The sequence below is a fragment of the Apodemus sylvaticus genome, chromosome 2, assembly GCF_947179515.1.
Source record: "Apodemus sylvaticus chromosome 2, mApoSyl1.1, whole genome shotgun sequence".
Lineage (NCBI taxonomy): Eukaryota > Metazoa > Chordata > Mammalia > Rodentia > Muridae > Apodemus > Apodemus sylvaticus.
In genome coordinates this window covers 75,617,638-75,630,981 of record NC_067473.1, presented here as the reverse complement: position 1 = coordinate 75,630,981, position 13,344 = coordinate 75,617,638, and the positions used below count along the sequence as shown (strand labels likewise).

General features: G+C 43.7%; 1 pseudogene; it reads right to left on the bottom strand.

Moving 5' to 3' along the window:
• Positions 1–9,886: 9,886 nt before the first annotated feature.
• Positions 9,887–12,247, bottom strand: LOC127677922 (pre-mRNA-splicing factor 18-like; annotated as a pseudogene).
• Between the last annotated feature and the right edge of the window lie 1,097 nt (positions 12,248–13,344).

Sequence of the window (13,344 nt, the reverse complement as noted above, 5' to 3'; positions counted from 1 at the left end):
TGCTAAGACATTGGATATGATTATATATTGTGCCTGTAAACCCAGTGCTGTGGGTGGACAGACAGCCTAGTTCCTAGCTCAGTGAGAGACTCTGTTAAAGAAGGAATGGGGTGGAGAGTAATAGAGGAAGACCCCTGATATCTTCCTGTGCACCCTGGGAGCACTTACACATGCATTCAAGAAACCCATACATGCATGCATATACCACGCACACATATGAATATACAACATATATCATACACATATGAATATGACATATTCCATACATATATGTGAATATACCATATACACATATACCACACTCACACATACACATATATTACCCACACATATACACACATCACATGCTTACATTTCACATCCACACATCGGTGAGCAAATACTGGAAGAAACACTAATTCAAAGATGGCACAAAAGTAGCCAATGGCAATAAACAAAGATAACCAAGAATATTAAGTATCCAGCAAATACAAATCAAAACAACTAGGAGATACTGCCTCACTGCTGTTAAGACAGTGTTCATCAAAAAGTGAAAGAGAATAAAGACTGCAAAGGTGTGGGGAAAAGCAAATACCAGTACACCTTATTGGGATGAAGAATGTTGTAGCCAGTATGCCAAACAATATGGAGATTTCTAGTAGAGTTATCCTATGACCAGCCATCCATCCTTTGGGCATTATTCATTGGACAACATCATTATCCCCCTAATGATATGATATCTATACTTCTATGTTTTATATATATATACACACATATAGTGTGTGTATAAAAAAACTGTATGGTCAGTACCACAGCTGATTAATTTATGTATGTATGGCTTATAGTATGTGTGTGAAAGTGGGATATATAATATGTATTGTATATGTACGTATATATAATATAATCTAACAAATGTGTGACAATATAATAAATATGTTAATATATAATTACTATATTGTGTTATATATGCTGCATATACAGATTACAGATGATATAACATTACACACATAACATAAGCCATACATATATTTATATTAATGACATAAATTAATCAACTTGATACATATATGATGAAAATCTCATCCCTAAAAAAAAATGAGAAGTTATTATAAGCCAAAACATGGAGAAGCTTCAAAGATATCTTTTGGCAAATGGAACCAGCCAGATACAGGAAAAGACTTTACATGACTTCTTACATGTGAATCATGTAAATTAAACTTTTTCTAGTCTTTAAAGAAATTAGCTAGTCAGCGGGGCAGAGTGTCAGATGCTTTTAAGTCCAGCACTCAGGAGGTGGAGGCAGGTAAAGGCTGTGAGTTCGAGGCCAGGCTGTTCTACACGGAGAGTTCTCCATGGACAGCCGAGACTGCAAAGAGAAACCGTGTCTCGAAAGCAAGCAAACAGAAACCAGACAGCTACAGCCAAGTATAGTAATAGAAAAGGGGTTAAGACAATTACTCAAGAAAGAAAGAAAAATCTCTCTAGGAAGTTACTCAAAGTGGCTCCTGAGGCCCCACCACTCAGTAAGGGACTGCTGGCAACGGGCAGTTGCTGAGAGAGCTGTCTCTTTCTTCAGTACTGCAGGCACTGACAAGCTACCCTGTGCTCCAGTAAATTACCTCCTGGTTATGCTCATGCAAACAGCTGTAATTAAACCTGGTGGGTCACACACAGAGAAAGCAGGAAGACTTGGTGGGAAGAAGGAAGGGCTTCAAAGGAAGCAGAGTGTGGAGGAAGAGAGGGAACAGGGTGAGGAAAACTAAAATCCAATTAATTAAAAAATGAGGGGGGAGCCAATTGACCCGTTTGCAGGGTAATTTTAAAAGCAGAATTGGCGTGCTCACTGGCCGTCTTCCTAGTGAACAGATACAGATCCTGAAACCAATGAGCTACAATGTTTCAGGTTTTTAAATGCAAATTTATAAAAAGTACCGGCAGAGGATAATACATCTTTCAGAGCAAAGAATAAGATCCAGCTTTTCTCCATTTAAGAAATCTTCTTACTTGCCAAGAAGTTCCCTCAAAAACTTAATTCATTTTTGAAATGCCACTTTGTTAAAGGTCTCTATAAGATTTAAAAGAAAGGTTATAGTCTATAATTCAGGCTTGAAATTATTATATATGTCCTGTAAGTTCTTTAAGTGAAGATAAATGGTATCATCATGATCTGGGATTTTTGTCAACGCAGAAACAATATTCTAGGTATATTTTTGTTTCTTTTATGTACCCTCTGAAAAGTTCTTGGAAATCTAAATATCACACAATCACACAAAAATTATCTGCAGCTGGCAAAACCATACCTCCACTACAGCCTGAGGCAAATCGTGGTCAGCTGCCGCGGACAGTCCGCAGAAGCCCTGCAGCCCACACCTGGGAATTTTACCTAAATTTTACTCCCGTGTGTGAAGGACTGCTAGAGTAGGAAAATGAACATGTGAGAAAGAGATCCAGCTGCCTAAAGGAGAACAGGGTGCAGGGTGACGATGCCATCGATGGCCATCGCATCCTAAGGGGTGAGTCACTGTGACCGTCTACAGGCAGGTCACTTGTGTTGGTGGCCTGAGGCAAAGGAGTTAAGCCACAAGGGCTAGGGACCAAAAAAGTGTTGGTCGAACATGTAGAGCCAGGCCTTACATTGTCCCTGAGAACCTCCCAGAGGTGTGTAGCTGGCCCCTGCTACCTTGTGAGTTCTTCTTCTTCCCATCCTTGATGGCCCCATTTCTCCCACTAACACTAGATAGAGAAACAAGGAGAGAGGGGAGACAGGAATTATGGAAAAGCCTCAGTCTATTTCCATTCTCTTTGTTTCTTCTTTAGCTGTGGCCACCGACACATAGCAAGCAACCTCCCTAAATGGCCAGCAACCACTGACCCCGCCTCTCAGGGCCCTCACATTTGTGTACCCTCAGAAAAGTTCTCAGAATTCCAAACATTACACCATCGCAGAAATTATCCTAGGCTGGCAAAACCATGTTTCCGTTAGAGCACAGGGCACATCGTGGTCAGCTGCTGCGGACGCGCCGAAGCTGCTCCCATGAGATTAAAGCTGCCACACCTGGGAATAAAACAAAGGACATTCTTATAATATTCCTGTTTTATAAAGAAACCAAAATTCTAAAACCCAAAAATGTCACTACGGGGATGCATTTCCAAAGAACAGCTGTTTTAAAAAGATAAGATGGTGTCCCTTTCCTCTAACTTTTAGTTAAAAATCTCAGTGTTGAAAACAATTAAATTTTTCTACCCTTTACATTTGAATAAAAAGGAAAAAAGAAAGGAAAAAGGAAAGGACAGGACTGCTCCTTGGTGTGGTCGGGGAGAAAGTGTATTATAGATATGCGGGAGAGCATTGCAGGGACATCTGGGAGAGCATTGCAGGGACATCTGGGAGAGTGACATGATCTGACTGAGCTGGGCCACATGCGGAGAGGAAAAAGGAGAGAAGGGAACAGGGTGCAGCTCCCAGGAGGCCAAAGGTACAAAAGGCGAGGAACCAAAATGGTTGGATTATATTAGAAAGAGCATCCCAGGCCCCTGGGCTCAAGAGTTTAGGCAAGCCGGCAGGTATGTCAACAGAGGGCCCTGTAGCAGATAGGGACTAAAGGACTACAGGAAGAACCCGGCAGCCAGTGCCTGCTTTGATACATTAAATAGGCACTTCAGCTATTTGTCTCAGGTTTGAAACCTAACTACATTCACTTGAATTAAAATAAAAATGCGAATCAAATGCAAGCTGGAGGTTACAGCCATATCATTAGAGTCCTTTAGCTCATAAGAAGCCAGATCCCACAGCAAAAAAAAAAAAAAAAAAAAAAAAAAAAAATGACAACAAAAACAGATTGTGACCCATGATCCCCTACCATTCTACCTCTGAACAGAGAGTAAAGAACTGTCTTGTGTTGTGCTTTGACAGCTTCTAAATTCCTAACTTGTGGTCCTGACTAGTCTCAAACTCTCCTATGCTTGCTGTTGTGTGCTAGGTTGAACTAAATCGCCTGGTATAAAATATCCCATTACCCTGAGAGGCTATACAAGTCCGGTCTCTCCCTTGTGTGACAGGGATTTCTCTGACAGGATACTCTGGCCCATGCCTGCCCGCCCACAGCCACACAATCCCCCCTTCTTGCTTCCTGTCAGCCGTCTCACTCACGATGGCATCCTCTCTATTTAAAGAGAAGCATCTCCTTGCATTAGGACCCTGATGCTTTCTAATGCTCTCCCAGGTCAAGGCCCTGGCATGGCCTCATCCTTGAACGGAAACTTTATGCCAGTTTCCTTTCGTGAACCAGCTGTGCATTATTTTCCCCTCTTTTTTAAAATTATATTTAACATACATTCAACCTAGAATTGCTGCAATTTCCCCAGTGTTACCACCACCCACAGGGCATAGATCAATGGTGAATTTTCATCAAATAGACATCACCCAACTGTCAGGCTCAGTTTCTTCCCAGGAACACTCAAACCATGACTAAACGGGACCAAGGCCCAGCACAGAGAAACGTAGCACGGACAGTACTAGAAGGCTGGCATTAGGGTGTGCAATGAATAGTCCCCAACAAGTTGTACTTCTCAGTGTTTGGCCTCAGCCGGTGGCACTGTTTTGGGACATTATGTAACTTTGAGGACATGAAGCCTAGCCAGCAAATGTGCCATCCAGAGCAGGCTTTGAAGGTGAGTATGCTCAACCCCGCTTTGAGTCCTGCCCTCTGCTTGCCGATGTCCCTGAGACTTGAATAAGCTGCCCGCGAGCTCTCTGCACTGCAGACAAAGCATGTCTAGTCGCTGTGTCTTCCCCTGGTGGACGCTACCCTCTGAAACCTTTCTGTCTGGCATTTTGTCACAATAATGAAAAAAAGTCCAGATAGGGACACAGGATGAGATGGGCAGACAGGGAATTAAACGAGGGGTGGGGGTGTCCTACAGGGAGGAGCAGAAAGTGCTAGATTAGGATGGAGTTCCATCAGAAACTGGAAAACAAATAAAAAAGGAAAATAAAAGAGTTGGGTAAGTGTCAGAGCTTCCTTTCCCCATTCATTACCCTGTCTCCAGTAGGGACTGGTCCTCCAGGCGGAGGATTGATAACATTGCTACTGTTCTATTGCTGTGAAGAGAAACTTTGATGAAAGTGACTGAACAGCCAAAATTAACTTCCTGGCCCCACCCACCCAAGGACAAGGCAACATCCTGGAATCCTAGGAGCTATCGGTCTTGAAAGATTACAAGCCACATGTTTTCACTCCCTTAAGTTTGTTTGATTCACTGGCTGTGCCTGACCACACGTGGGCAGGAGGTACATAGGCAGGAACTACGGCAGGATGTATGTTTTCCCCTGTTAGGCCCAATGGGAAATACAATGAACTGTGGGGTTTGTCTTTTTAAGTCCCTACAAAGGGTGGCCAGGCCACTGGTGGGAATCCAGAGGTGAATCTAGCTAGAATTCCTTTTCATCTTGGCCAGAATTTAATTAAAGCTTCCTGCAAATGTGGCTCAAAATTGTGAAAATGGTTTTTCTCTTGAACAGACAAATCTGCTGATTAACCTCGTGATTAACAGCATCCTATTAAAGAATGCATTGAACTGGGGGCCTGCTTACAGCTTCAGAGGAATTCATTCTCATCTCTCCTTCGATTCCTACCGACAAAATGTCTTCTTCCTGCATTCAGGTTTTCACGTTGTTTTTCAATAACACAAACTCAGAAACCTAAGTCTGGTTTGCATTTTATTCTGACACACCCCCCCTTCTCTTTTTGGATAGGGTCTAAATGAAGTCCATGGTAGCCCTAAAGTCACTGTAGCTGAGAATGACCTTCAACTGTCTGACGCTGTGCCTCAACCTTCTAAGTGATGATTTCAGGTGTGCACCACCACTGCAGGTTTTTGTTTTTATTTCATTTTGCTTTTTAATTAGTTTCTGACAAGGTTACAGTAAGGACTGAAAATTCAGAAGGGACCAAGCTTTGGGGGACAGGAAGATAAACTTCACCATTCCACTGTCAGGGAAAGAGGAACAGAAACTCAGGTCTGAATGTATAGAATCTCTGGGACTCCACCTTGGAACTCAACAGGATTGCAAATGAGGCGCTCCACCAGCCTGCCTTTCCTCAGCTCAGCTGCTGCTGCTTAAGTCATCACCTGTCCTGGCACGTGTAGCACACGCCCCCACGAGGCTCACAGGCTCTTTAAAAGGTCCCAGCCACCAAGCTCTCTCTGGGTGTGTGTTTTGTTCTTTGTCTCTTGTTTTCTCTGTCTGTTTTTCTGTCGTGCCCCCACACCTTGGTTCCAACCTACCAAGGACCCTTTGTCTGGTGGACTATCTTGATGCCTGCTCACTCTGTTCTAGCCACACTAAGAGCCTCTCCTTTATCTGCAATGGCCTGGCTTCCACAGATCTCTGAGCACCGCAGCCATCACTGACAATTGCTGAATGAGTCCTACAGGCGAGAGCAAATGCTTCCCGAAGTCTAGCAAAGGTTCCTGCCTCTGACTACTTCCCTTGTGTGAGGTTTTAGGTTTTGAGCACTGTTTCCAAACTTTGCTTTCATTCGAAAGTCCTGGTACCAAGCACTCGGGTCTCCTCCAGCTTTCAAAGGCCCTGGCCTCTGATCAGTTCACGAAGACCCTCTGAACAGTTTGTGCCTTCTTTGTTCAATCCTCCCTGAGTCTTTGGGGACCTTGGAGTTCAGGCGTTGGACTTCTCTCCCTACCTATCTCATCTGCTTCCTAGCTCCCCTTGGGAAGTCTTTTGAAGACATTCTCACTACTCCTTTCCAGTGGAATCTGGCCTCAATATGCTACACAAGAGATCTACGGAACATAAAAAAAAAAAAAAACCCATTCCCTATTTCTTTTTGACTTGCTCCAAGCCCTCCCCAAACTGTGAAATGCCCTGTCTGTAAAGTTTGTTGCAAAGTGGGAGTCATAGCAGGCACACAGGGTGAGTGACAGGGTGAAGGGGCAATGGGGGAGGGTGTGGTAAAGGAGCAGGCCAGCTTCTGTAAGCGCTCAGCACACACCTATTATCCCGTGCAGCATCTACTCTTACAAAAGAGTAAATTATTGCAAACTAGGAAGAATAGTTACAACATGGAAGTAAAGTTACCTTTTAAATGGCCAAGGTCTTTAATGTGTTCAGGACTGTATTTGTAGTCATGCACAGTACTAATGTAATTACAGGAATAAGACTTAATTGGTTAGCCTCCTGCATGTTTCCAAACTTAAGCCTAAAACAAATAGCTCAAAATAAGCATATGATCTAGGATTGATGAACTTAATAGATAATGGTCCTCAAATGCTTCAGAGATCTGCAGAACATGGCATTTAAAATGGTTGCTAAAATGCACTTTGTGATAACAATGCCAGCTCCTGGCAGCTTCTACTCCATACAAGATGGAGGGGCACAGAACTCCACCTGGAACTTGCTTTAAATGTGGTAAAATGTGGGCAAAAAATAAAATAAAATAAAAATGCCCTTTATCTCAACTGCTGACAGAACACTGTCAAAACTGTGGACAAGCAAGGCACTGGAGAGTTGTTTGCCCTTCCCTGCCTAGACAAGGCAAGCCAATTTCCCAAAATTCCTGCTCCACAGGAAAGTCTGTCCCATCTTCTGGGGCTGGTAGCTGAAGATTCCTGCTGCCCTGTGCCCTCTGCCCCTGCTAACCACAGAGGAACCTAGGGTGACTGTTCAGGTAGCTGGTGAGTTTCTGATATTTATCAACGGATTCAGAAACTACTTGATCTGTATTTCTGCAGAAGAAAGTTGAGGTGAAATTCATCCTTTTCAGGTGAGGTTGGTAGTGGATGGGTTCGTCAGTTGAACAGCAGTGCCCAGGGCTTTAGCTGCCTCCTCTGTTCTCTTCATGTATAAAAATCAGGCCACAGCACTTACATGCCTAGGGCTACTACTAGGTCTAGACACAGTTTCTCTTGTTACCAGGCTCAGAAAATCTGTAAACTCACCAAGCAGATTCCATTTCCTTCAAAGGAACTTGCTTTACAGTGACTACTAACTGTAACCAACCACCTGTGTCACCTGATAATTGAATTTTTAGAAAGGAGTAAAGTTTTCGAATGGTCAGAAAATACTAAAGCTTAAGTTGTGAGGATGTAAGAAAATGTTTTAGGATCTAAGAAGGTATTTTAAGGTGGGGGAAAATGGAAGTTCAGAGTTAATCAATGCAGTTCTGATGCACTATTCGTCTAGCTCTGCGAAAGCACTACTATTACCAGAGTCATAAGCTCGAGCAAAATTCCAAAGTTCCTTTGGTGGCCTTCCAAGAACAGACTGAAAGTCCTTCTCCGTGGCTTAAACTGCCCATCTCACCTGCACACATCCAGTCTTCTTGGATCAATCAGCTTCCTCTAGCATCTTCTCAATGTTGAGGGAATTGATTGTGATGACTTCCAGTCTGGGCTCCCAACTCTCCAACAATGGTCAGCTGTGAGTAGCAAGTCCAAGGATCTAGAAGTTGCTCAGTCACACCTGGGGGTCCCCACTAGGCTGGTTGTTCCAGCTGGCTTTCTGTAGAAGTCCTTTACAACACAAGGGCTGGCAAGTCATTGCAAGCAGGTGAACAAGATTGAATCTTCCTGCTTCCAATCTCCTTATATAGGTCCCCAGCAGAAGGTGTGGCCCAGATTAAAGGTGTATTTGACCATGCAGGGATATGGCACATGGTTTGTTCCAGGCTGACCTGAACTCCAATATATCCTTGCCGTAGTATCCTGGTATTAAAGGTGTATAAGACCTTGCCTGGTCCTAAGTTTTCCATAGCCACGACCATTCAAGATCAAAATGCCAAAACCAGGTGAGAAACTTGTGTCTTCAGCCTCAAGATCTGGATCACAGGTGAGCCCTACAATTCTGGACTGTAGTTCATTCCCGATTGAGTCAGGCTGACAACCTGGACTAGCCATTACACTTCTGGAGAAAGGGAGGAAGCCCATTCCTGCTCTCTTGTGCTCTCTCTCTCTCTCTCTCCCTCTTAGTGTGTGTGTATGAGAGAGAGAGAGAGAGAGAGAGAGAGAGAGAGAGAGCACGCTCACCAGCAAGCACACAGGAACATACACTAATAAATTTCTTGAGTTTAAAGCAGCAAAGACAGGGACTGGACACCTGGTGTGGTTACTTGGTTCAATGACAGCCAGGACTCTGCACAGAGATCCTATCTCAAACCAAATCCACAAACCACAAGTGCTAATAATGTCCCAAGTCAAAAGTGTAGAAAGAGTACATGAAGTGTCGCGCGCCTATCGTCTCTCACGAACGACGCACGGCAACAGGATTCTTCTGCGGACATTCTTTACTGTACAGCTTTTCAGTACCACTCCTGAGGCTGAGAGTTCTGAACCTTCCCCGGACGGGCCACCAACTGTCTGCGCCTAACCTTATCCCGCAAGGAAAGACGCGACACGACCAGGTTCTCCTCTGCAGCACTTTATTTAGGACCTTCCTTTTCTTCTTCTACACGGGGCCCGAGCCTGTCTTTTGCCGCCCTTATATAGCCCAGCAGCCCTCGCTTAGGGGCATGTCGCATTGTGATAGGAGAACTAAGGTTCACCTCATTAGCATGCCAATGTTGAGTCATAGCAAAGCCATACTTCACGTGTGTTAAAGTTGTTTACCAACTGCACGTGTGTCAAAGTTGTTTGCATGGACTAAATATTTCCTACCAGCACCGTCTTGCAACAGCGCTGGATAAAGTGGCTTCCCACAATGAAGTTCTCAGAAGAGTGTATCACCATAACTTCAGTTCATGTGGACAAGGTGTAAGAGAATATAAACAAAACTGAAAGAGCACACTGGAACTCTTCATCCCTCATAGCTGTGGTAAGGCCAGAAGTGTACATGCTGCAGGGAGTGGGAAAGGGGGGAGGCTTCCTGTTACACACATACAGTACAGAGATCTTACAGTGCATTATACTCCCCACATTTTGATGGGTCTGTAGCAAAGTGCTTCTGGCAAATTGTCATTAACATCTTGAGGCCCTGAATGTATTTCTGTTGGGTTTCATCATTTAAAACAGGTGCAACATCCTTGGAAAAGACCTTCTCCCTGCCATTTCTGGCATGGATACCAATAGTGACACCAATAAGCCAGGGAGTAGGTCCAATGGCCATCTGAAGGTAAGCATCATTCGCCTTCACGTACTTTTGCTGCAACATGGACTTAACAATAGCTGTTACTGACCCTTTAATATCAGCAGGAAGATTCCTCTTCTGAAGCTTTCTGAAAAGCAGTCTGAGGTAGGACTCTGCTTGTGGGTAGCACTGTTCAGTTTGCCCTGCATGCTGCACTTTACGTAGTCCTCTCTGGCATTCAGTTCTTTAACCCAAACACCAAGAAGAAACCTCAGGAATTTGGTGATGATGGCCATGTCCTGATGATCGTCACCTTTCCCTAAGGACTCCTCCAGTGCCTCTAATTCTTGAATGGTGGTGTTATCCTCGTGAACTTTCGGGTCATTCTATGTGGCCTCCTCTCCAGCTTCCTGACCACCCACAGTTTCATTCAAATAGTGCTGGTCAATCTTGTCCAAGGCTGCTTTCAGATCATTCCTTAAGCCCTTGTTCACCTCTGCTGTAAGAATCTCCATCTTCTTAAAGTGTTGGAAAGCATCATAATCGGTTTCCCCAAACAGTCTGATTGGCTGTACTCTTTCTCTCAGTCCTCTGATGACCTCTTGCCAAGAAAGAGTCATAGGAAGTTTTTCCTTTGCAAGAACAAATTCCAGCACTGGATCAGATGGCGTAGTGGTTTCTCGTCATCCTTTTTGGCCTTTATCTTGTAGCCACATCTTTCAAAATACTCTTCCTTTTCTTTTTTGGCAAGTTTACTGTGCTTGAAGTGCTTTTTATTTTCCACCAGCTGGTTCCTGTCCTCCACCAGCTGCCACTTCCACAGAATCTCTGATTTTAGGATGCCTCGCTCCCAGTGTTTAAGATCCACTTTGATTCTCTGGCTCCTTGGCGATAACCTCACCTGCAAGGGGAAGGGAAAGAAGACCAGTATAAAGGTTTTGTAAGGTCTGAAAATAGTAAGGTTTCAGTTGTGATGACCTAAGAAAATGTTTTAGGGTCTAAGAGGGCATCTCTCCTTTTTTATTGAATGTATTCTTTATTTACATTTCAAACATTATTCCCTTTCCCAGTTTCCCCCCCTCCCAGAAATCCCATAACCCATCGTCCCTCCCCCTGCTTCTATGAGGATGTTCCTCCATCCATCCCATAGCCACCTAACCTCCCTCAATATTTTTACTTTGCTGGGGCATCTATTGGGCCGTCATCAGACCAAGGACCACTTCTCCCATTAATGTTGCTGAGAAGGCAGCAGATGCTGGCAAGGCTGTGGAGAAGGAGGACCACTCATCCATTGCTGGTGGGATTGCAAGCTCGGACAACCACACTGGAAATCAGTTTGGCAGTTCCTCAGAAAATTAGATAAAGTATTACCTGAGGACTCAGCTATACCACTCCTGGACATATACCCAGAAGATGCTCCAAAATGTAATAAGGACACGTGCTCCACTATGTTCATAGCAGCCTTATTTATAATAGCAAGAAGCTGGAAAGAACCCAGTTGTCCTTTGTTTGCAAGTAACTTTTTGTTGTTTAATTTTCTCACACACAGATAAACACAAGATGTCAAACAATGCCTTAATGAGTAAATACATCTGAACATCCAGAAGTCAAAGTTGTAAACTGTTAATTCATAAAAAGCAGTTACAGCACTGAAAAAGACGAGGATTCCCTCTCACCAATGTCCTCCTCTGGATCAGGTTAGGTGGCCTCTCTTTCTTGTTGCCCTTTCTTCCAAAGCTTGGCCATCACCAGAAGCTTGAGGTTAGGCTGGCTGGCAGCATCCTCTGGAAAGATGGAGCCATCGTGCTCTTCCCAGCCTGCATCAGACCCGTCCTCGACCTGGGCCTTTCTTCTCTTCCTGGCCTTTTGTGGCATGAGTTTGTCCACTCTCTCCTTGTCTGACGCTGTCCCAAATTCGTCTTCAAACCTTCTCCAGGATTGCAGCAGCAGAAGCCTCTCTTCCTTTTCTTCCCGGTTTCCCATGGCTTGGTTAGCTTCTTCATACATGTGTCTGCACGCAGTCACACCTGCTTCTTTCCCAGAAGATAACTCAAACTGAGCAAAACTGATGCAGACCTTGATGTGCTGTGTCCGCCGCAGCCACTGTCGGTAAAGGGTCCGCGCACTCTCGGGTTCTCCTTGCTTGATCTCAAAATCAATATAGGATTTCCAAAGGACCTCTGGCATGTCCAAGTGTGGCTGGCTGACAGCCAATTCATAGATCGCCCGAGCTCTTCCATATCACCGAGAATTGTCTCTAATTGTTGCTCTATCTCTCTGTCTCTCTGTATGTCTCTGTGTGTGTGTCTCTTTCTCTCTGTTTTATTTGTGTTTATTTGTGTTTGTGTGTATATGTGTATGTGTGAAAGAGAGAGACAGAGAGAGCACTTACAAGCAAGCACATGTGATTTATGCTATCTATCAGAATTAAGATTTCCATAGTATTTGTTTAATTTAACTGTTTTAAATTGTTACACATCAAGATGGGTACAGTTTTGAGTTTTGTGGTTATCTTCTTCCAATGAAAGAGAGATCAAACTAAAAGTTTTCCTAGTTACTGGCTAAAGGACATATTTATTTGAGCAAAAGTCTTTGTGTTTGGGTTTTTAGAAAAGGTGATTAGACTCTGGACAACTTCAAGAGTTCTATGGATCGTTTATGACAGAGGAGGAACTTGTGAAGAACTAGATTCGAGAGATTCAAACAAAATAGGTAAACACATGGTATGAATGAAGAATTATCATTGGATCTTATTAAAATGGGCTCATGATAAAGATTGTCTTTGTTATACCCAAATGAGGACCAAAATTTTGTGCCTAACTTGTCTGTCCACCCTACACAGAACAATACAATCCACACAAATATCTCGATGTAACTTAAATTTGTTTTTTACATTTGTAAATTGAAGAGGGCACAGCTTTGGAGAGAATCACCATGAGACATGCTGAACTGGCCTGCTAGAACTCCCAATATCATGGATACAAGGTCATCTTGTATCATGCAACCTTTCAGATGGATCCAATCGGAACTTAAACATCAGAGACTATAACAATTGCTGGCATGGGCTTCTTAAGGCCTAACCAACTCTCCCATTTTTCCATACCCTTTCACCACTTAAAGATATCTCAACACCCACATTTAGCAGGAAGTTATGAAGAGTCCTCGTCCCAGTTCCTGGGTTTGGGGGCTGGAGGTGCTTATTCTAGTTTTCCTTGTCAGCAGTTTAGCAATGGCCATAATTTGAACAGGGAGGATTGTATAACCATAATCTCACTTGGTAGAAG